A 26,451-nucleotide genomic window follows, 5' to 3' on the forward strand; every position below is an offset into this window, starting at 1 on the left:
CATCATCATCTTGGGGGTAGCCATACCTACTAGAGCTCCGTCCTTGGTCATACCCTCCTCCTTGACCAGAGTATCCTCCACCTTGACCACCAAAGTTCCCGGCTTGGTTCCCTTGATTAGGGAACAAGAGATGTGGTTGAGCCCAAGATGGTCAAGGGCCATTAGGGTCGATGTACCCTTGTTGTGCCATTTGATAGTACTGAGGATAAAGGGCCATGTAGTTATCGACCCTCCCTTCATGCACCCCAAGATAAACTCTATTCATAAGGTTCATCAAGTCATGAATACCCGGAGTTTTGGGGATATGGGGTTCGAATGGCGTATGAGAAGTAGGGTACGGTGGGATATACACATAGGAAGGTGGGGGAATAGGCCTTGCCGGTATCCCACGATGTTGTGGTGGTTGGCGGGGTGCTTCTTCTCTTAGAGGAGGGTTGCCGATGATTTGGATGTCGAGAAGGTAGCTCGGCCTAGGCGAATACGGGCTCAACCTTGGGTCGGTACCGGGTATATTCCACCCCGAAAGAACAATAGAAGTGCACCCTTTTGTGTACCATTCTACACTCCCTTCTTGAATGTAGGCACACCACCGGTGGTGGTTGAAGACGGCGTCCTCATCAATCAAAGTACTCCCCTCAAGGAGTCTATAAGTCCCATATTGGTTGAACCCGGGACAAAGGTAGTTTGCCAAGATAGTAATTAGACCTCCCATCACGAAGGTCTTAAGTTGGGTGTTCCCTTGAGAGAAATCAAAGAATCTCGTAAGCATCTCAAGGGGCGTATTGAAGTTATACCTCCTTGTCCCCCGGACATTTAGATAGGACTCAAGGAATGTCAAATCGAGGAGAGTGCACCTATCTTGCTCATATCTCCCATTAATTGTGCCGGCTACGAAACGTTCGGTGATCCGAATCACCGGGTGTTGAATAGCAAAGGTGTAGCATTGTTTTTGGTGAATGAAATCCCTCTTGGAAATAGCCTTCCATAATAGGTCCACATCAAAATCGGAGGGTTTGTTGATGTTGTTTGTTGGCACAGTAAGACCAAAAATTTGAGCAAATTGGTCAAGTGATAGGCTATGGTCAATGTTGCACAACCTAAACTCCATACCAACATTCATCCTCGTGTTCGAAACAATGCGAAGGCTACTCAAAAATTCCAAGGTGAGGCTAAGGTACGTCTCTTCATGGGCATGGAATAGTTTCCCTATCCCTAGACCGTCAAAGAACATTTCGGTCTGGTACCTTATCCCTAGGGTTTCTAGCACCCTAGTATCAATAAACTGAGTCAGTCAGTAATGCTTACCTAGCAAATTGACGAACTTGGTATGGTGGGCATCGGATGTGAAGAGTACCTCCGGATAGTACTCAAGTTGCTCCACCCCTCCTCTTATCACGGGATGAAAGTTTTTTAGTATCACCATTTGTTGAGGGGATGAAGATGATGAGCCCTTGCGTTTCTTGGTAGCGGCTTCAACAAGTTTCTTGGCTTTTCCCTTGATGTTCATCATTTTCGATTTGGGAAAGTTAGGGTTTTGTTGTTTTTGGTGAGAAAGGAGTGTTTTTGGGATGAAGATGAATAGATTGAGTTTAGATAAGATGAGGAAATGAGGGATGGTGGGGGTAGTTTTATAGAAAAGAGGGTAGGACGAGCGGCTTCGGGTCGGGCCTGGGCGGATAATCTGAGAAAAATGCCGGAATCCGAGCGTCTTCGCGCGTGGGACGAGCGTCTTCTCTTAGGTGGTCCGAGCGTCGTGTGAAGAATCCGCTCGGATTTCCTTACAGGGTCTTTGCCTTTTCTGGGAGCAGCAAAAGACGAGCGTCTTTGCTTTGGGACGAGCGGCTTAATCAGGACGGGCGTCCTCTTTAAAATCCGCTCGGATTTTGTTACGGTCCCAGAATTTTCTTCAGGTGTCAAGCAGGACGAGCGTCCTACAAGGAATACGGGCGTCTTTTTCAAGACGAGCGTCTTGTGCTTCAATCCGCTCGGATTCTGCTACAGAACTGGACATCACATTAAGGGAGGCCAGGACGAGCGTCCAGGCCTCGGGACGAGCGTCTTCCTCCGTTCTTCAAACTTTTCTTTCTTTTCTTTTGCAAGATCGTACCCTTGCACCCTTTTGATATTCCTCCTTATCTTTTTCTGAAATTTTGCTCAATAATAATGTAAGAAAAATCTCTCTCACTAATCTCATATAAGAAATTGTAAGCAAAAATGCGAAAATGTACAATATTATACAAGGTAAAGGTCCTAGAAATATCTTACAAATGGTGGTTTGAGATAGGACTCCACCAAACTAATTCAAATTATAGAGGTTCTTGTCCATAGAGCTCAAGGCTCTTAGTAGAAGATCAAAAGCTTGTGAACAAGCTCCAAATAAGCATAAGTATGGTTTGCTTAACTTCAAGACGAAACTTGGCCAAGGGAATTTGCCATTCATTCTTGTTCTCTTCCTATTCTTGGCACTTGGATATTCACGATGCTTCAAATCAATTAGCCAATGATTCTTGTCATTATAAGGTAAGAAGTATGGTTCATGGTTGTCCAGAGACTTCCACTCACTACCTCCTTTTTCAACTTTGGTGATGATGATAGCATTTGAATTATCAATCCTTCAAGAGTAGAAGGAGAATTCTCATGACCTTGATGACCGAGTTCCTTAGAGGTTGACATTGTGGGTGCCAAATTTCCACAAGTAGCTTCACGTGCAAGTTTCTCTTTGAGCTTTTCCACCAAGTAGCTTTTGTATGATGCTTTGACCTTTTGAAGAAGGTCCACCATATCCTCTCCAACAATCATTGGCTCTATGGTAGGTGCCGAGTAATCTTCATGGGAGATAGGGAAAGGACATTTATCTTCATGATAAGATATCTCGAACATCTCAAGGCTAGGCTCCTCAAGCAAGGTGATGTAACAAGTACATTCCTCTCCTCTATTCCAAAGGTCCTTGTAAGACACGTATTCTTCATAAGCCTCTTTTATGGTCTTGTCATCATCGCTATCTTCATATGAATCATAAGTGGGCGCTTCATGCAATTCTTTCTCCAACATCCAAATGTTCACATCAAATGATACACCCTCATACTCACAAGAGCTCAATGAGGTTGGCTCTTCCCATTTTTCATTTTCCATGTCAAAAGTTACTACTTCAAATTCACATTCATGATCAATGTCCAAAGAATGGTGGGAAGTGATTTCTTGGGATTCTTTCATTTGGGCAATTTGAATCTCCAAGTCCTCACCTTGGGTAACAATGCCTTGAAGAACATTGTCCCTCTTTTAACTTTCCTCTAGCATTTGTTTGAAGAAGTTTTGTTGATCTCCCATCATTTGGAGAATCACATTTTGAATGGGTTCATCTTCTTGTTGTGGGTAGGTGTGAAAGTGGTTGTATTGTGGCAATTGAAAGTCATTATGAAGTGGGTATTGAGTGGGTGGTTGTTGTGGATATTGGATGTGGTGATTTTGGTGGGAAAATTTGGGGTAGTGGTTAGGATTTTCATTGTACAAATAGTAAGGTAGGTTTGTGTTGACTTGCTTCTCAAACTCCCCATACCCATAGTCATACTCAAAAGATTCACCACATACTCCATATGTCAAGTCTTGAGCCATCATGGCTAAGACAAGGAAACAACTACAAGCATGGAAACTACACAAAAATGGTAAGTACAATCCTTAAGGAACAAGTTCCTCAAGGTGAAAGCAAAATTAAAATACACAAACAAGTAAGAACTTAATCACATAGCACCGTCCCCGGCAACGGCGCCATTTTGATGGGTTGGATGTCGTCGGGTCACCTAATAAAACACATTTATAATACTCAAATAACAACTAGTTAGTGGTTAAGTCGAGGTCGATCCATGGGACGGTGTGCTTTGGGTTCTAAGTCTATCTATCTCAATTTATGCTTGTGTCACAATTTGTTTGGGTTTGTAGTTGTGTTCTGGACTAATGTAATCAATAAAGTATAACAAGCAATGAAATGAAGGATGTAAACAAATGATTAAAAGTGCTAGGATATCATGGGTTCTTAGGGGATTCATGGGAGTTGATCATACAAACATGTTCACGAAGTTGCAAGCAATTTATGTTACAAAGGAACCGAGTTGGTTTATGTCTTACGGTTCTTAGGAAGAGTTGGGTCTCGGAGCCGAATCGATTAGATTGTACAACACCTACAAGTGGACTTACTTTCCTCCTAATCACTTCTATGCATGGTCTAACAAGACTCTAGTTGGTTTATATCTTACAAGTCAAGTTGAGTAGATAAGAGATGGTTGTAAATGGAAGGATTCATAGGCTTAGCATTTCATCAAACATAACATGTGCATAGGTTGACATCACAACAAACAAGCAATCTTAATCATGGAAACATATTAAATTAAGCATGATTATTCCCATGTTTTTCTCCCTTAATTACCCACTAATCCTAGCTAAAGGACTACTCACTCTTTATCATGAAAAACATGTCATTAATGGTGTCAATCATTATAACAAGTATAAACATGATAAAAGCTTAAGGAAATAAACAATAAAGAGTAAAGGAATTATACCAACTTGAGATGATCTAAATAATAAAGCAAGAATAAAAGAAGAGAACTTGATTGATTGATGAAGGATTGTCAATTTTCCAATAATAACACAATAATCTTCAATTACCCAATAATAAACTTGAATAATAAACTTGAACAATAATTAAGGAAAGATTAATATGTAATTTGTGGAGAGATTAAAGAGTAATCTATTCTAATCTACTCCTAATCTAATCTAAGAGGAATTTCTAATATGGGAACTTGGTTAAGAGAGCTTGGTCCCTTTGATTATTACAAATGGGGTATTTATAGTAGGGACTAGGTTCACAAATTAGGGTTTACTAAGGGCTTAAATGACGATTTAGTCCTTGAGGAATCACTCCTCTCAAGAAGAGATGCGGGTCTCATTTTAGCTAGTCTTTCAAAAATATGCGCACCTTGAATGGAGAAAGAAGAAGCCGGTTGCACTGGAAAGGAATCCGAGCTGCCAAGGGGTCGAGACGCTCGTCCTGTAGGAAGGGGAGACGAGCGGATCAAGCACGGGACGCTTGGATCTTAAAGTAGTGTTCTTCTTCATTCTTGTCTGTCAAACAATCCGAGCATCTTTGAAGGGGAGACGCTCATCCTGCAGGAGACGAGCGGATTGGGTCTCGGGACGCTCGTCCTGGCGGACAGTTTCTCTATTTGAGCTCGAATTGTAAAACAGACGTCATTTTCTCATCCGGACTCCTATTGGAGTGATTCAAAAGCCTAGATTACTTGATTTTTCGATGCTGTTTCATCTAGCATACTTTCAGAGCCAAAGGAGCAACTCTCGATTTGGTTCCGAGCAATTTCTTCTTGTAATGTCTTCCTTCTCGTCATCCTTGCTCTTACGCCTATGATTCTTCTATATACTCTTTATTCCTATATCCTTGGTCATCATTCTTGCCTCCTCTACATACTAGTCCATCCAATATCATCAAAAAGCTTACAAATATGCGCGGGAGACGGGAATTTCCGCCTAATTATCTTCCTTCCTACAAAACATACGAAATGCACTAGGAAAGCAAAATAGAAAGCATTTGACGAATAAAATGGCTATGGAATGTTATAATAATATGCAAAATAGGCTCAATTAGGAGACTAAATGTGCACAAATAATATTCACATCAATTGGATGTGTGACGACCAACTCTTGTCCATCAAAATGGCGCCGTTGCCGGGGATGGTGCTATGTGATTAAGTTCTTACTTGTTCGTCTATTTTGATTTTGCTTTCACATTGAGGAACTTGTTCCTCAAGGATTGTTCTTACCATATTTGTGTAGTTTCCTTGCTTGTAGTTGTTTCCTTGTCTTAGCTATGATGGCTCAAGACTTGACACATGGAGTTTGTGGTGGATCTTTTAAGTATGACTATGAGTATGGGGAGTTTGAGAAGCAAGTCAACACAAACCTACCTTACTATTCATACAATGAAAATCCTAACTACTACCCCAATTTTTCCCACCAAAATTACCACATCCAATATCCACAACAACCACCCACTCAATACCCACTTCATAATGACTTTCAATTGCCACAATACAACCACTTTCACACCCACCCACAATACGAAGATGAACCTATTCAAAATATGATTCTCCAAATGATGGGAGATCAACAAAACTTCTTCAAACAAATGATAGAGGTGAGCCAAAAGAGGGACAATGTTCTTCAAGGCATTGTTGCCCAAGGTGAGAAATTGGAGATTCAAATTGCCCAAATGAAAGAATCCCAAGCAATCACTCCCCACCATTCTTTGGACATTAACCATGAATGTGAATTTGAAGTAGTAACCTTTGATATGGAAAATGAGAAGTGGGAAGAGCCAACCTCTTTGAGCTCTTATGAGTATGAAAGTGTGGTATTTAATGAGGAAGATATGAAGTTAAGTAAGCCAAATACTCTTAACCTTTATGAGTATGAGGGTGTGACTTTTGATGTGGACTTTAAGGTATTGGAGAAAGAGTTAATGAAGAGGAGTGAAGCCCCTATCTATGATTCGTTTCGAGATAGCGATGATGACAAGCCTATGAAAGAATCTTATGCGGAATATGTGTCTTACAATGAAGAAAAGGAATGGAGTTGTGAGATTGCCTTACTTGAGGAGCCCATCTTTGAGAAGTTTGAGGTATGCTTCCATGAGGAAGATGAATGTCTCTTTCATATTGACCGTGAAGACCTTTTCGCACCCACCGTGGAACCTATGATTGTTGGAAATGATATGGTGGACCTTCTCCAAAAAGTCAAATCATCATATAAAGGGTACTTGGTGGAAAAGCTCAAGAACAAACTTGCAAATGAACTTGCTTGTGGAAATTTGGCACCCACAACATCAATTCCTAAGTTATCCCGTCATCAATGTTATGAGAATTATCCTTCTACTCTTGAAGTATTGATAAATCCAAATGCTATCATCATCACCAAAATTGAAGAAAAAGTTAGCGAGTGGAAGTCTCCGGACAACCATGAACCATACTTCCTACCTTACGCTAACAAGAATCATAGGCTAATCGGTTTGAGCATCGTAAATATTCAAGTGCCAAGAAAAGGAAGAAAACAAGAATGTATGACAAACTTCCTTGGTTAAATTTCACGTTCAAATGGAGCAACCCATACTAATGCTTATTTGGAGCTTGTTCACAAGCTTTTGATCTTGTTCTAAGAGCCTTGAGCTCTATGGACAAAGCAAAAGAACTTCAACAATTCAAACTATTTTGGTGGAGTCCTATCTCAAACCACCATTTGTAAGATATCCTTTCCTTCCACTTTGCATTACATTTACACTTACATTTAGTTATATACATATATACATTTAGCTTGCATTTGTATTATATTTCATATTGCATTTACATTAGTTAGTTCATATAGTATAGCTTACATTGTAATATATCTCACATGGTTCATGTAGATAGTTGCATATAGACTAGAATTCATGCATAATCACTAATGACCAAACCTATTCATTTCTACACTAGAAATAGTGCTTAAATCGGTTTGGGGAGGTTTGATCATAGGTGACCTAAGCATTTACTTAGAGCATACATTATCTAGTGTACTTTAGATTGCATTCATTTGTCATATATATCATATAGAATTGCATTTAGTTAGAGCATGCATGCATTCATTCATATCATTGCATTTATTTCCATAAATTCAAAAATCCAAAAAACATGTACTTTCTTTTTCATTCCTACTCCTACATGTACATTGAGGACAATGTACAAAATAAAGTGGGGGATGGGAATTTATATTCCAAAATACATAAAAATTGAAAAATTTCGAAAAAACTCAAAAATATGTTCTTTAATTTCATAAAAATAAAAATTCATAAAAATTTGAAAAACCAAAAACATGTTCATTTTCCTTGTAGTGTAATCTTGTATATATTGTGTTTGTCCATCCTTTTTCACATTGATCGACTACGCCGCATCCGAGACATGAGGATCATGAAGATCGCATGGTATGATCTTTCCAATCTCCTTTTTCCTCTTTATGTTGATGACTATGTGGCTTTATTTTGATTGATGCGGTATAAATAATGTGAATTTAGGATTGCATTTAGATTATTTGGCATACTAATTGGTAGAAGTATATGCATTAGGTTGTATAAATGTTAGTTGCATCATGGCATATAGTTTCATTTAGGAAAAATTTTGTGAAAACATCTTTTTGGGAAGCTTGACAAGTGTTTATAAGGCCCTTGTAGATACTTTTTCTTCTTAAGACTTTGCTTGTTAGAATACTTGTAAAACACCCTAGGATGTGTCATGCTAGTATCCTTTGACCCATGGATTAAGGCCTAGTCAAGAGTACCTTATCGTGTGATAACTCCTTGGCTACCGTTTATTCCAAGGTGACCCTTGAAACCATGTAACCACCTTCCATATTCTACCACACTTTTGTCATCAAAGGGAATGGGCACAAAAATTGTTCGAAATTTGAGTTCAAGAAATGAAATGAAAAGTCAAAAAGTTTGCACAAATTGCATCAAATGAAAAGAGGAGCAAAAATAGACTCCTAAAACTTCAAATATAAGAACCCTCCCTACAAATGGGGTAGCTTTGAAAATGTTCAAAAAGAAATGCAAAGAAAAGTTGAAATTGTCAAGAATTAAAATGCCAAAAATAAAAAAGAAATGGCAAAAAGAAAGTGTTCTCAAATGTCAAATGCCACAAGAAATTGGGGGGGAAAACAACAACAAAAAGCAAACTCCCATATGAAACTCAAATACTATTGATCCCTTTTCCATCGTATCCACTTTTGTGCATGGTAGAGAGGAGACGACCCTTCTTCTTGTCTAGGCAAGAAGGGGAATTCCGCGATCCTCCAGTGTTTCTAACACCATAGGGAGCCAATTCTTGATAAAAACATTTAATGATTGAGGACAAAGGTACCCTAGCTTGACACAACTTTGAGGTGATTTATCGGTATCCTTCTAGGCTAAGTAGTTTGTGTTAGAAATCTATATCTCATAATACTCAACAGATTCTTATATGTTCCATTTAATTTAGTCATAAAATTAATTAGTGTTGGAATATGTGTCCTCCGACAATAATGCGATCACGACTGTTGATCATTATGATCACATGTTTAAATCTCATTATAAAGAGTACAATTGAGAAGTAATATTTTACTGTCAACTGATCAACATATATCGGTAATGATTGGCTGACTAGAGTTTGACATTACTGTCGTGCGGCGGTGGTGATCGATTGACCCCCTAGGTCATACCTATAGGGCAACACTCTTAATTGATCATTTAATTAATCGTATAATGTTACGAGTTAATTAAATTACTTGAAAATTGACGGACGATTTTGGAAGTAAAATTTACGTGTCATATTGAAATGTGATTAAATGAGATACGGTCTGAGTAATTGAATCGTATCATTACTCGGATGAAATTATTGTTTACAGAAACAATTGAAATTGAATGAATTATTATAAATACAAATTGTTGTGATTTATAAATTTGTAAAATATTTTGGCACAAGTAATTATGAATTACTAAGTCGATTTTTGTATATGATGTATTTTATTAATACGTTGATTTTTAATGTGTTAAAAATACATAACAAATTTATGTTACATATGACATGTGACATATTGACAAAATTGACAAAAATAAAATAGGTACCATTTTATGGAGGTGCCGAAATAAGGGAGTGGTTTAGGCTAATATTGTGTTTGATTAAGTTAATGGAAAACACAATGATTACCTACTATTTAGCCATGCAACCCTATTGTTTATTGTTAAGAGCAACAATTGCATGCATTGGCTCCCTCCTATCCACCCCTCCACCCGGTTTTTGAGATAAGAAAACCATTATGGTTTTTCATCTTATTTACCTAATAACACATAAAATGCATTAGTGTATCATTCATATATTTACTCACCCAAAAATTAGAATTCTAGAGAGATAAAAAGCTCTCTTCTTCTTCTCTCCCAAAACCGAAATATTTAAGTGTTACATAATATTTTGGGTCAATTTTCTATAAGATTAATATTGTACTAGTTCATATAATATTAATTTTATTAAGAGTAAGCCTTGGGTATAAAGCTTAGGGAGAGATCCTACACTTGGATCTTAGTTCTTCCATTAAAGGAAAGCACAAGAACAAGAGAGAAAGGTGATCTCTCTTGTGCCCTTAAAACCGAAATCACAATGTAAGAACATGATTTCTTCTCTATTTTGTTCATTTGTTTGCATGCATAAAATCCATCTTTAATTTTATGACAAATTAAATAAACATATATATGAATATGTAAGTATATAGATCTACTTTTCTTTCAATTAGATCTTATGCATGCAAACATAAGTAAATATTGAGAAGAAATCATCATTCTTACATTGGATATTTCGGATTATTGGGCACAAGTGAGTTCTCCTACTCACATGTTCTTGAGCTCTCCTAATATGCATTAACAAAGGATTCAAGTATAGAATCCCTCCTAAGGAATAATACCCAAGATAACCTCTTAATAAAATTAATATTATTGATACTAGAACAATATTAATTTTAAATAAAATTGACCCAAAAATATTGTTTTGGTCTCTTAATTTTCGGTTTAAGAGAAGGGAGAAGAAGAAGTAATTTATCTCTCTAAAACTCTATATTTTAGATGATGTTTTAATGAATAATGTCACTAGTTTGCATGTAGTGAATATTAGGTGAGAATGAGCAAAAGACCCTTGGCCTTTTTCACTAGGAAAACCGGGTAGGAGGGGGTGGGTATGGCCAATACATGAGCTTCTATTCTTCCCAAGAATTATAGGCATGTAAGGCTATATGTTAGGTCTTATGATTATGCCTTCCACTTAAACATTATTAACACAAATAAGCCTAATATTCCCTCCTAATTTTCGGCACATATAGTGTAAAATGGAAAATCCATTTTACACATTATTTTGTCAATTTGTCACATGTAACATGTTTCATGACATTAGGTATATAAAATGTATTTTTAACAATTAAAAATCAACATATTAATAAAATATGTCACTTATAAAGTTAACCTAGTAATTCATAATTACTTGTACCATAATGGGATCCCGAGTCATAAATTACAACATTCTGTATTTATAATAATCAATTCATTCCTTTTAATTGTTTCCGTAAACAATAATTTCATCTAAGTAATAAAACAATTCGATTACTTTGACCGTATCTTATTTAATCAAATTTATAATGAGATACGTAAATATTACTTCCAAAATCGTCCGTCAATTTTAAGTAATTTAATTAACCCGTATCGTCATACGATCAATTAAATAATCAATTAAGAGTGTTACCCTTTAGGTATGACCTAAGGGGATCAACTGATCACCACCGTCGTCATTTACGCTTATGTCAAACTCTAGTCAGCCAATCATTACCGATATGTGTGGACCAGTTGACAGTAAAATATTACTTCCCAATTGTATTCTAAAAATGAGACTTAAACATGTGATCATCATGATCGACAGTTGTGATCGCATTATTGTCGGCGGACACATATTCTAACAATCTCCCACTTGTCCTCGACAAGTGTGCGTCACCAATTCTCTTGTCCTATTACTATCTCCCACTCAATGCAAGGTGTCTTTCAGGTCGTACTTGCAAGTGATCATATCGAGAGTGGTTTCCTCGATCTTGGAGAACAACTGATTGACCGGAACCATCTACCATGGATACATTCCGAGCGTGGCCACGCATTTCCAGTTCATTACTCCTCGAGTGGCCCTGAGATATTGTTATAACCCTGACTAGGGGTGGACAATTTCTATCGCACTCATTCCCTTCGACTAGCCACATCCATCATAACCCAAAATATGCCCATTTGACCCCATTTTTGAAGGTCGTAGTAACACAAATCAAAGTTAATCTGAAACTGTGCCATCTTAGGTGAACAGTCTTTAGTCAAAAGAATCGACTCATTAGAATACTATAGTAGCTCTCGCCACGACCAGGCTACATAAATTTGCCAGAACTCTATAAGCAGTCATTAGGCCCGACAAAGTGTTCCTAACAGTCTGCCTATGTGATCGACTAGTCATCCCACATGACTCCATGGCACTTGAACTTGCCATCAATCGCATCACACTCTAGTCACTTCGAGACGTCACCTCATGTATGTAAGTAACTATGGGCGAATACAATGCTAATCCGTGTTCACTTCAACGGGGTTCAATTGTCTCTACAACCCATTTGGATGTAACAAAGTATAAGATGAGTTAATAATAACTCAAACAACAAATATCGACATCACATCTGGGTAGTCAATACCATATTACAACCTTGTGATGTATATCGTAAGTTTGTAAACACTAGTCGATTGCAATAGAAGTTTAACATACCATGTGTCCATGTGTTCAAACTTCTTTAATTGCATTATTCTTTATATTCATGTTATCTCTCATAGCATGAACCTTACCAAGTACACATATAGGTTCCCAACCTTGGTTTGGGTTCTTTATCTTGAAAGAACTTTCTAGTTGTTTATCACATAACCAACGAATTTGTGGTGGATAATATAACTTGCACTGATCAAGTGTTCTACCATTTCGCAATGTACTAGGTATACGTTTTGCAGGGTCTTGCAACAATTGTCAAGATGATTAGCCTAGCACTTCTCATAAGTCCTAGCATATTAGAAAATATTAGTTTTGAGTAACTTCTTACTTCAACTAAGTATTTTTCAAAGCTTCTTATTTCTCCTTTTAGCTTGAAAAGTTTAGGATTTTCATAAATCCTTACGTGTGATCGAACTTCAAAACGTGCAACCTCTTGGCACATAACAGAGTGTTCTGTCCATCACTGGAATCGCTCATTAGTTCTCCTCGAGAATTTATGACGATTCTTCTATGTCTTGCCAATGATTCATCATGCTCTTATGCATATGATTCATTATTGGACATTTGAATGATTATTCTAATGGCGGAAACATTAGCAACTAATAATCATGTGATCAACCATTCTTAGGTTCAATGAACGACCATGACTGCTAATGGCAATTCCATTTTCATTGACATGAATAACCTACGTTTCTCGTTGATTCGATGTGTATATCTCAATACCTATCCAACATCTCATGATGTGATTGGATTCATCATAGTCCATTTTCATCCAGAATTGAAAACTCAAATACTTCTTTGTGAAAGATAGTATTAGCTCGTCATTCTCAATGAGTAATGAGTTATAAATTTTTACAAGATGATTGCTCCCACTAAATTCCATGTCTTCACATGATAATTTCCAACTCCCACTTAATCCCACATGTTTCGCAATTGACTACTCAATCGAAATATTTCAAGAATTGAAATATATTTTGCTTTGCCAAGTTATTAAGATAAAACCATATATGTTCCCAGCATATCTTTTCAAAATACCTATTTTGAAAAGGTTTCAATCTTAAACTTATGGAAAGAGATTTTAATCTCTAACTCATTCATTTTATAATGATGCGTAGCAATGTCATTATTTAAATGTGAATTTCATTTAATATACGTCCTTCTTAAAATGCCCTTTTCTGGAAGGAGGTTTAACCATTTCATTTTCATAATGAGGTTAAGTAATGACACTAGCGTGGTTAACAATTAATTTAGCTTCTGTAGATATCGGCATACCTTTCTTTGCAACTTTTAGTCATAAATCTCATTTATTTTCTAGGATGCAACTTTGATTCATTTAGGCTCTTAAGTAATTATCAATATTGAAACTATTGGTCAAAAGTCGCTCATAAACTAGCCAAATCTCTTGTTAAGACTTTACATTAGTCATTCTTCTTCCAAAACTTTCTTTTGGTCTCCTCGTGTAGTTATCTTGAGAACATATTCTTTTGGTCTCTTTTGTCATGTATATTTCATCTATTCGAGACCATAGATCTCATCTATTCGTGTATACTATCTGTATAGGTATACAAATCATTCTTTCTTGCGTAGATCTCATTTACACAAGTATAAAAATTTGCTTTGTGTTCTTTGTGTCTTCATTTTTCTCCCACTCTATCTTTAGAATAAATACACTAGAGATTCAAAGATAGGTTATGAGACACAAATGATGATTTTGAAGTATAAGGAGGACTATCTCATAGATTGACTAATAGTTTTAGATTTGATAAGTGTACTTCGTGATTGACATTCCTTTAAGAGAGTTCATCAACTCAATCATCACTTTTTATAATTGATCATACACAAGCCTTAAGCTTGTGGATATATAATGAATCACATCATTATAGTTGTCTATTAGATCACTTTAAGTGGATGATCATATGTTTCTATGTGCAAGCATATATAGACGAATTTTTAGAACAAGAAAAATACGATAAAACGGTTGACTTGGGTTGCAAACCAAGCCACCATAATCCAAAATACAACAATTGTTTAGAAAGGATCAAACATTTCCATGGCGAACACAGAAATCAAAAAGTTCTAAAAATCCGAAACATAAATTAAAATAAGACAATAAAAAGCCAAGCTTCATGAAAGCTACTCCTAGCTTCTTGATGGTTTCTCAAGCTTGCTTTTCCTTTCCCTTGTCCTTGCTTGGTAGAGGCCCTATTTACAATAAAAAGGGGATACATTATCACAACTTTGTATCACAATACCATAGTTGAATTAGAAACATAAAAGAAAGGATAGTCATTTACCTACTGGAGTGATCTTTCCAGCTTTGATGTCACCAAGATACTTGGAACAATTCCTCTTCTAATGTCCAACACCATTACAATAATGGCATTTATCAAGAGGACCCTTCTTGGTCTTGGAAGTGCTAGCTTCAAAAGTCTTAGCCTTGGTGAAAGTGGGAGCTTGCTTCTTACCCTTCTTCGCATTCTTTTTGAACTTCCTCTTGCTCTTGGTGCTTATGTTAAGCACATCCTTAGGTGGGTTAACATTTAACCCCATGTCTCTTTCGGCTTGCACAAGTAACTTGTGAAACTCTTCAATAGACACGTCCTTGTCTTGCATGTTAAAATTCACCCGGAATTGAACATATGCCTTGACTTTGGATAAGGAGTGTAGAATCCTATCTACAATGAGCTCTTTGGGGATTTCAACTTTTTGAATCTTCAAAGTCTCGACTAGCTCCATCAATTTGAGCACGTGAGGGCTAACCTTTTGGCCCTCCTTAAAGTCGAGATCAAAGAATGCCGCGGCCGCCTCATATTGGACGATCCTCGGAGTTTGTGAAAACATTGTCACAAACTTGGAATAGATTTCATTAGCGGTGCCCATTTTAAAGGCTCTTCTTTGGAGATCCGCCTCCATCGCAAAAATCAACACATTTTTCATTGCGGCGGACTCCTTGTGGTAAGCCTCATATGCTTCCCTAGTAGCGGCACTCGACCTAGCATTAGGTTCGGGTGGAGAGGCGTCGGTGAGGTAACGAAGCTTGTCGTCACCTTGGGCAGCTAATTTGAGTTGGGCATCCCAATCGGAGAAATTTGACCCATTCTTTTCAAGTTTATATTAGTTATTTAGACCATATTAATACTCATCTTATGATATTAAAATTACAAATTAATTTACAATGGTCTAAATCTACATGCATGCAAAAAAAAAGTATAAAAGATGGTATTAAACCATCTTAAGACAAAAGTTCCTTAAATTGTATAAGGCAAGTTTTGGGCACAACTCAAGGACTCCTTCCTTGATGTTGTTCTTGAGCTATGAAAATGGATGATCCTCCAAGACAACAAACCACCAAAAAGATGGTCTCCTAAGGATACACCCAAGAATCAACCCAAAATACTACTACAATACTAACTAGATATATGTAGTAGTAAACCTTGTTTAATTGTATATATGATGTACTAATAAATATTATTACTTTTATAATATTATTAGTTAATATTTATATATGTTTTTGATATAAAAGATGAACAAAATAAGAAGAAAAATTTGGTCTTTAGGTAGTGTATATGAACCTAGACCAATTTTTCTTCAAATTTTTCCAACTAGAGAAATGGTGGAGTTTCAATGGTATTTATAGGCAATTTGAGGGGACAATTATAAGTGGAAAAATCCACCTAAAGGACACTTGCGATGTCCTCAAAAAACCAGTATATGTGGACTACTTTTGGTCCGTTTCGGTTTTCAATATTTGCCCCACAAATGCTTATAAGTCGTATATTTAATTATCTTACATAATTAAATATTAATTTAATTTATTTAACACTTAAATAATATAAATTAACTACCAATGACTACTTAACTAATAAGTAATCATAAGACCATTTTATCAACATACAATGTGTAAATATTAACCCATTTAGCTAATTTTACAACCTCTTGTAAAATTTAATAGCTAATTAATTCCACCTCAAAACATATACACATATCGTATAAAATTAATTAATTAACAATTAATTAATAAATTCGAATCATTTATTATTTAAATATCTCATAATTAAATAATAAATCTCTTTGTCCCGAGTTCGTAACCCGTCATCAAATAATACATTTATGTGACTAACTAAGAGTCAAATAATACAAGGAATTAATTATCTCGTATCTCATACAAACAATTAATTTATTCTATTTGGGCATCATCTTATAGGTGTGACCTAAAGGGATCAGCTTGATCACCGCCGTCACACGACAGTAATGTCAAACTCTAGTCAGCCAATCATTACCGATTAACGACGATCAGCTGACAAATAAATAAATAAATCCCTGATATTCCTTTTACAAGATTTAATATGTAAACACACTTATTGTGGAGGACACTACTCCAACAATCTCCCACTTGTCTGACACAAGTGTGCGTTACCAATTCTCTTGTCCAATAATATCTCCCACTCAATGCAAGATGTCTTTCAGGTCATTCTTGCACGTGATCATATCATAAAGTGGTTTCCTCGATCAGGAGAATGACTGTCTGACCGGATAATCTACTATAGATCTCATCCGAGCGTGGCCACGCATTCACAGTCATCTCTCCTCGAGTGGCCTTGAGATAAAATATGACTTAAAAGGACAATCCTGTTGACCTATTTTCTTCATTCGATACAGATCACAATGACCCCGTAAATGCTCATCGGCCTCCTTTTACGGTGCGACCTAGAACAAAAACCAAAGTCACCAGAAAACCGTACCAACTCAGACAAATAGTCACCAGTCTAAAGAATTGACTCAAAGGAATAAATAGAAATCCTCGCCACGACCTAGCAACAAAAGGACTCTATAAACGGTCACTATCCGACAAATTGTCTCACAATATGCCTATGTAATCGACCAGTCATCACTATGACCATATGACAGTCGAACCTGTCATCTATCGCCTTACAATCTAGTCACTCCGAGACGTCACCTCATTAAGTAACTAGGGACAAAATACAATGTTAATCCAGTTCACTTAATAGGGTTCGACATTGTCTTTACAACCTATTTGGAGAAAACAAAGTATATAAATTCAGACATAAAACTGAATATAACGATAAATGCAACTTATCATATATGAAATAATAAATACAATATTTTGATTATTACATATCATATAATTTACAACAGTTCTGGCATTCGTCTCAACCCCATCGAAACTACATGACTATCATGTTTAGCTTGAGACAATGGCTTGGTTAAAGGATCAGTGATGTTGTCAGCTGTCCCAACCTTACAAACTGTAATTTCTTTCCTTTCGATTAAATCTCTAATTACATGAAATTTCCTAAGTACATGTCTAGACTTGTTACTAGACTTGGGCTCTTTTGCTTGAAAAATAGCCCCACTGTTATCACAATACAAAGTGATAGGATCCTCGGCGGTCGGAACTACTTTCACCCTTCTAAAACGCCTAATCCAAACGGCTTCTTTTGCGCTTCGTAGGGTCAGTAATGTACTCACTTCCGTTGTAGAATCAAGCATCACGAGACTCTTTGAAACTTCTCCAAAGAAACCGCCCTCCGTTCGGAAAAAGACAAAAACCAGCCTGGGATTTCAAATCATCCCTATCGGTTTGGAATTTGGCATCCGTATAACCTCTTATACGTAATTCAGATTCTCCTCCAAACACTAAGAATGAATCTTTAGTCCTTCTCAAGTACTTCAGAATATTCTTGACGGCTATCCAAAGGACTCTCACCGGAGTTTTCTGAAAACGACTCGTCATACTCAAAGCATACGAGACGTCCGGACGAGAACACATCATAGCATACATGATCGATCCAACAATGGAAGCATAGGGAATCGATTTCATGCGTTCAATATCCTTAGGCTCGAGAGGACACCGTGACTTACTCAAAGTGATCCCACTACCCATAGGTAGAAAACCTCTCTTGGAGTTTTTCATATTGAATCGGGCAAGAATATTATCGATATATGCTTCTTGACTCAATGCTAATATCCTTTTAGGTCTATCTCTATAGATCCGGATACCCAAGATGCGCTGAGCTTCTCCCAAATCTTTCATTTGGAAGTGATTTCCCAACCACTTCTTAACAGAAGCAAGCATATCAACATCATTCCCAATGAGTAATATGTCATCCACATAAAGAAGTAAGAAAACAACTTTACTCCCACTAAACTTCATGTATAAACATGGTTCCTCAACACTTCGAGAAAAACCATTCTGTTTAATAACATGATCAAAACGATGATTCCAACTCCTTAACGCTTGCTTAAGACCATAAATGGATCTCTTAATTTTGCATACTTTGTTAGGATTTTTAGGATCCACAAAACCCTCAGGTTGTGTCATGAACACTTCCTCTTCCAGAAACCCGTTCAGAAAGCAGTTTTAACATCCATTTGCCATATCTCATAATCATGAAATGCAGCAATCGCTAACATTATCCGAACAGATCTAAGCATAGCAACTGGTGCAAAAGTTTCATCATAGTGTAAACCATGAACCTGAGTGAAACCTTTTACAACCAATCTAGCTTTGTAGACATCTTTATGTCCATCCATGCCGATTTTAATCTTGAATATCCACTTACACTAAAGAGGTCGAACATCTTTAGGTAAGTCAACCAGGTCCCATACCTGATTATCGTACATGGAATCCATTTCGGATTGCATGGCCTCGAGCCATAGCTTAGAGTCAAAACTCATAATAGCTGCTTTATAGGTCTTGGGTTCATCACTTTCTAAAAGTAAAACCTCAAAGTCACCATCTTCCTCGATAATACTGTTGAGAAATGTGTCCTCAACAATAGTGCGATCACATGATTTAAATATCATTATTAAATCTCATATTAAGAATACATGAGGGATGATTCTTTATACAGTCAACTGACCGTCATTAATCGGTAATAATTGGCTAACTAGAGTTTGACATTACTGTTGTGTGACGGTGGTGGTCAGTTGATCCCTTTAGGTCACACCTATAGGATGAGGCCCAAATAGATATTTAATTGATTGTATGCGATACGAATTAATTAATTCCTTAATTATGGGAGTGCAATTTTGCGTCTTATTTTAATGTGATTAAATAAGATTAAATTTAGTAATTAAGTGTTATATTACTAAATTAGTTGAGGTATTAATATAAATTTTGAGGTAGAGGTAATTAGTTATTTAAAGTTACAAGAAGTTATAATTTTAACTAATTAGTAATTATGGGACCCATTATATGTTGATATAATGGTAGTATACTACTCAAAAAGTGGAGTGTATATTATATTATTAAGTGTAATATTTAAGTGTTAAATTATTACATTAATAATTAAATAAGTAAGATTGTTAAACATAAGACTTATAAGCATTTGTGGGACAAATGACAAAAGGCAAAAATGGACCATATAAGGACCAATATTTCGGCCAAATAAGATGAGCAAAAGATGCTCATTTGTCTTTATTGTTTTATGATTAAAGCTTGATAGTGACCTTGCATGCTAGCTTTAATCATTCCAACTCTTACACACTCTACAAAAACAAAACAAGTGAATAAAAACAAGAGAAAATATATTCCCTTGGAGCTCTACAAGCCACCGGTTTTTGGCTTACAAAAGGGGCATTGGTTGCTCATTTTTGTGGTTGCTTCTTCACTTGTTTTCTCTCAAGTTTTCCTCACATGCAATTGCGTAAAACTCTCAATAAATACTAATACACTCATCATATATTACTAGAGGTAGTAATGCAAGAATATTAGTATTATTAAGGAAATATTTCTACTATATATCTAGTTAATATTTGTAGGAATTTTTGGGATTAATCTTGGGTGCAATTTATTGGAGTGACTTCTATAGTTGGAGTCTTAGGAGGATCATCCATCATTATTTAGCTCAAGAACAAGTGAAGGAAGGTGACCTTACTTGTGCCCATAATTTCGATATACACAACAATATAAGGAACATTGTTCTTCTTATAAGTCTTTCATTTTGTTATGCATGCACTAGATCTAAAGAACAAATAATTACTAAGTTAATTAGTTCTCTATTATAGGAGTCTAATGATAGGTATATGAACCTAACAAGTGGTATCAGAGCATAAGGATGTTGCATGCATAATCGGTTATTGTTTTTCCGAGTTAAAAGGTTAACATATAAAACTAAAAAAATTGTGATTTATAAGTATAAGCCACGAAATCACCATGCATGTTATATATTCTGGTCCTAAAATGTTTTTAGGTCATTTTTATGATTTATGGAAATTTATTGCTCATTTTAATGATTTTTAGTGGTTTTATTACATTTTTATGACTAAAATGGGAATTAAAATGCTAAAAATAGTTAAACTAAGTTTCTGACCTTGGATATTTTATATGACCTCACATGCATATTTTACAAGTTGAGTGTAAAAGGTCGATTTAATTTGATTAATTTTGCATGATTTATGATTTTTATGAGTTAAAAATGGATTAAAGGAGGTAAAATGATTAAAATTAGTTAAATTTTGAATTAAGTCATGATCTTTTAATATGATGTCACATGTATAATTTACAGAGAGTATGTAAATTTCTAGATTTAATGATCTTACTTTGCATGATTTATGGATTTTTAGAGTAAAAATGGCATAAATAGTGACTATTTTGGCAAAATTAGCTAAAACGTATTGCATGGCTTGAGAAAATTATTTTAAGTTGCATAAATATCCCACTAATCAGATCTAAAGTTGTAAAAATTATTGGATTAATTTTCGGATACTTTATGTATTTTATGAGATAAAACCGATAAAATGCAACTATATTTTCTCAAAATTAATTCGAAACTTTTAACCATGATTTTTGACATTATGAGTGTCATGGAATTATTTCAGAATGTTCAAAAATTTAAAATTAAAATTTTGAAATTTGTATAATTTAATTTGGATTTATTTCATATAAATATTGAATTTAAGGTCAAAAATGAGCATAAATTTAAATCAAGTTGAATTATTGTCAAAAATTGAGTGATGACTAATTTTTGAGTCCTAAAAAGTGTTAGGATAATTAACTTGAGCTTAGATGTGATTTAAGTGTTAATTAGTGATTTTAAAAGGTTATTATCACGCATTTCCATAAAACCGGGTTATATGTACGACATAAGTTAAATAGGGCGATTTGGCCCATCATTTGGCATGATAGGTACATATTATAATGCTGCATATTTCAATTGTTGAATGTCGTTTATTTATATGATTTTGAATTATGTAATTTTATTTTAGTATGGCCTTAGTGTAATCAATATTACCCGTAATGAAAGGGAATATTGATTCGGTTGTAATTTAATGTGATCTCGTATCACTTTTATTTTATTAGTTTTCCATTTTACAAATGTATAATAGGAATAGCTTTGTATTTTTATTATTATTTGTAATTATGGAGCATCTTCAAGACGGTGCCATTCGGAAAGGTGATCCGACGAAGACGGTGTCTTGGGAGGCGTGCCACTTGAAGATTCAAGGGACCAAAGGAGTTGGTTTCCGAATATGTAATAGATTATTTAATTTTCTATTTTAGGAAGGTCATACTAGGAATTTTATTTACTGCTTTGCATTTCTTGTAATATGTTGCATGCATTGCCAAATCGCCATAACAACACATGCATATCATATCGAGTTATGGATCGTGTCAATTATAATTATCGTAGTTCACCGCTTTAGTTCACTTAAAATGTGATAGATAATAAATTGACATGACCTCTCACATATAATAATTGAGATAAAGCCTTACCAAATAGTAGAAACCCATGAAGTACCAATTTCATGAGGGAGTTAATCTTGCTTCACCGTAATACAAACCTTGTTACGTTGGCGAAGTGGGGTAATAAAATGTTATTACATCGAAATTTGGATTGAGCTCAACGGAAGTATTGTTAACCGTAGTCGCATGTGTTCTGGGCTAAAGATGAGAATTAGAGTAATTTTTATCGACCAAGAGTTCTAAAAGTAGAATCGATTAAAAAGTTAATCCACCGAGTTATATTAATAAGGGATGAACCGGCTCACCGTGCCCAAGTTGATATGAATTTGGATCTCGGAATCATTTATGTAGTTGGGTGGAGGTCACTATATAAATGTTAAAACTTGTTTAAAGATGTTTACAAGTTTAATTTAAAATGACAAATGTTAATATTTCCTTTACCTCCAAAATTGTAGTTGATTTATATCACAATGGATCCATCACAAGCAACAACACCAATTACCGTTGAGTCATGTCACAACTTATTCGACGAAATTTGCTCCAACCATCAACTCGATACTACTAGAGAGCTTCATTTTGGGATCGGTTCCGATGGAAATCTCAATTTCATCACTTCCTCCATACCTCCTACTATTACTAGGCCTTATGTGAATGTGTCTCAGGTAGACCATGTCACTAAGTCTATGAGGTCCCTATCTTTGAAAGAGAAGGATGCCGAAGTAAGTGGGAGTTCTAGCAAGCAAGTTTTTGCTACTAATGGGAAAAGGTTCAAGAGGAAGGGAAGAAAAGGGAGAAAATTCAACAATGCTCGAGGAGCCAAAGTTGATGATAAATGTCATTATTGTCAAGGCATGGGACATTGGATGAGAAATTGCCCCATATATTTGGGAAATATAAGGGATGGACTTGTCATTCCACTTGGTAAAATTCCTACTGAGATTTATGTTATTGATGTAAATTTCACTTCCACGACAACATGGGTACTAGATACTGGTTGTGGTTCTCACCTTTGTAATCATTTACAGGGGCTAAGAAACGTGGAAAAGCTGAACAAAGGCGATGTTGATCTCCGACTTGGGAATGGAGCTAGGGTAGCGGCCGCGTCCAAAGGTACTTATGTACTTGTTCTAGCGAATGGATTTGAATTGTATTTGCATAATTGTTTTTATGTACCTACTCTATCTAAGAACATTATTTCAGTTGCTATGCTAGACATAGATGGCTTTAATTTTGCTATCAAGAACAATTGTTGCACTATTTCTAGAAATGACTTGGTCATAGGCCGAGGTTCATCTATTAATGGTATTTATGTTCTAGAAACATCAAATCCAAAGAATGACATCTATAACATTCAAACTAAGAAACTCAAATCAAGTGATCCAAATGAGTCGTACATTTGGCATTGTCGATTGGGTCATATCAATGAGAATCGCATTAAGAGGTTAGTTTCTACTAACGTGATCAAACCATTTGATTTCCAATCATATGGTATATGCGAATCATGCCTCCTAGGTAAAATGACTCGTAGTCCATTTAGTGGTAAAGGGACACGAGCTAGTGAACTTTTGGGCCTTATACATACCGATGTTTGTGGACCAATGAGTATCACCGCTAGGGGTAATTATGATTACTTCATTACCTTCACCGACGATTTGAGTAGATAAGGGTATATCTACTTAATGAAATATAAGAGTGAAGCTTTTGAGAAATTTAAACAATTTCAGAATGAAGTTGAGAACCAATTGAACAAAAGGATAAAGACACTACGATCTGATCGTGGTGGAGAATATCTCAGTAATGAATTTTATTCACACTTGAATGATTGTGGCATTGTGTCACAACTCACTCCACCTGGCACACCACAACTAAATGGTGTAGCCGAAAGGAGAAATCGAACCCTACTAGATATGGTTCGATCTCTGATGAGTCTAACCGAGTTACCTGACTCGTTTTGGGGATTTGCAATCCAAACTGCAATTAAATCATTAAACATTAGTCCATCAAAAGCAACCGAAAAGACACCATATGAGATATGGAAAGGAAGAGGTCCTAATATATCCTACATGAGGATTTGGGGTTCTGATGCTTACGTCAAGGTGAAGACTGACAACAAGCTAGCCCCACGATCCGAAAAATGCATCTTTGTGGGTTACCCTACCACCACCCGAGGCTACTACTTCTACAAACCTCAAGAGAACAAAGTGTTTGTGTCTAACGAGGCTGTCTTCTTAGAAAATAAGTTTATTTCTAAGAGACAGAGTGGGAGAAATTTTGAACTTAATGAAGTTCAAGAGACACAAACTGAAGTAGAGTCAAATGAAGAAGCACGTGAAGACGTTCCTTCATCTTCTAATTCGGTAGTCATTCCTCAATTGAGGAGGTCGGGTCGAGAAATTTGCCATCCTGATAGATACGTGGGACTTATCGAAGAGGATGGGAGTCTTGATGTGTTGCTTCTAGAAAGCGACGAACCTGCTACCTACAAAGCTGCAATCTCTAGTCCTAATTCAGCTTTATGGCTTCAAGCCATGGAATCCGAAATTAGTTCTATGCACGAAAAACAAGTCTGGAACTTGGTGGATTTGCCTGAAGGAGTGAGACCTCTTCAATGCAAATGGATATTCAAAATAAAGAATGGCATAAAAGGACATGATGATGTCTATAAGGCTAGGGTTGTTGCAAAGGGTTTTACCCAAGTTCAGGGTCTTCATTATGATGAAACCTTTGCTCCTGTAGCCATGCTAAGATCCATTCGGATATTGTTAGCGATTGCTGCATTTCATGACTATGAAATATGGCAAATGGATGTAAAGACCGCTTTTCTAAATGGGCATTTAGAAGAGGAGGTGTACATGTTACAACCTGAAGGTTTTGTAGATCCGAAAAATCCTAACAAAATATGCAAGCTTAAAAGATCCATTTATGGTCTTAAGCAAGCATCTAGAAGCTAGAATCATCGATTCAATCATGTTATAAGAGAGAATGGTTTTACTCAAAGTGTTGAGGAACCATTTTTATACATGAAGTTTAGTGGGAGCAATGTTGTGTTCCTAATATTGTATGTGGATGGCATACTACTTATTGGAAATGATATTCCAATGTTATCCTCCGTCAAGGAGTATTTGGGAAATCACTTTCAAATGAAGGATTTAAGGGAAGCACAACGCATACTAGGTATCCGGATCTATAGAGATAGAACCAAAAGGATATTGGCATTAAGTCAAGAATCTTATATTGAAAAGATTCTTCGACGTTTCAGCATGGAAAAGTCCAAGAGAGGCTTAATTCCTATGGGGAGTGGAATCATTTTGAGCAAGTCTCAATCTCCTTCCAAACCCGAAGATGTTGAACGCATGAAGTTGATTCCTTATGCTTCCGTTGTTGGATCAATCATGTATGCCATGATATGCACTCGTCCGGATGTCTCATATGCTTTAAGCATGACTAGTAGATATCAAGAGAATCCAGGTGAGAGTCACTGGATAGCTGTGAAAAATATCCTTAAGTACTTGCGAAGGACTAAGGATTTTATCTTAGTGTTTGGAGGTGACTCTGAGTTATGTGTTAAGGGTTACACAGACTCGAGTTTTCAAACAGATAGAGATGATATGAAATCCCAAGCTGGATTTATATACATGCTCAATGGTGGTGCCATAAGCTGGAGAAGCTTCAAAGAAGCTGTGATTGCGGATTCTACTACGGAGGCTGAGTACGTTGCAGCATCAGAAGCTGCTAAGGAAGCCGTGTGGATTAGGCAATTCTTGGAAGGGCTAAAGGTAGTACCCACCGCCAAAGATCCCATCACAATCTTCTGTGACAATAGTGGGGCGATCTTTTAAGCTAAAGAACCCAAGTCTAGCAATAAATCTAGACACGTACTTAGAAAATTCCATGTAATTAGGGATTTCATTGAAAGAAAGGAAGTAGCGATTTGTAAGGTTGGAACTGATGACAACATCGCTGATCCATTAACCAAACCTTTATCGCAAACAAAGCATGACCATCATGTTGTATCCATGGGTCTAAGGCGTATGCCAAATTTGTATTAGATTATAAGATATGAAATGAAAAATATGAGTTTTTGGTTCATATATGATAATCGCATTTGTCGTTTGAGTTTATTTATACAAACTCGTTTATTTATAACCTTGTTCTATCCAAATGGGTTGTGGAGACAAATTGAACCCCATTAAAGTGAACTGGATTAACATGGTATTCGCCCCTAGTTACTTATATGAGGTGACGTCTCGAAGTGACTAGAGTGTGATGCGATTGATGGCAAGTTCAAGTGCCATAGAGTCATATGGGATGACTAGTCGATCACATAGGCAGACTGTATGGGACAATCTG

This window comes from Silene latifolia, chromosome 1 (genome assembly GCF_048544455.1).
Source record: "Silene latifolia isolate original U9 population chromosome 1, ASM4854445v1, whole genome shotgun sequence".
Lineage (NCBI taxonomy): Eukaryota > Viridiplantae > Streptophyta > Magnoliopsida > Caryophyllales > Caryophyllaceae > Silene > Silene latifolia.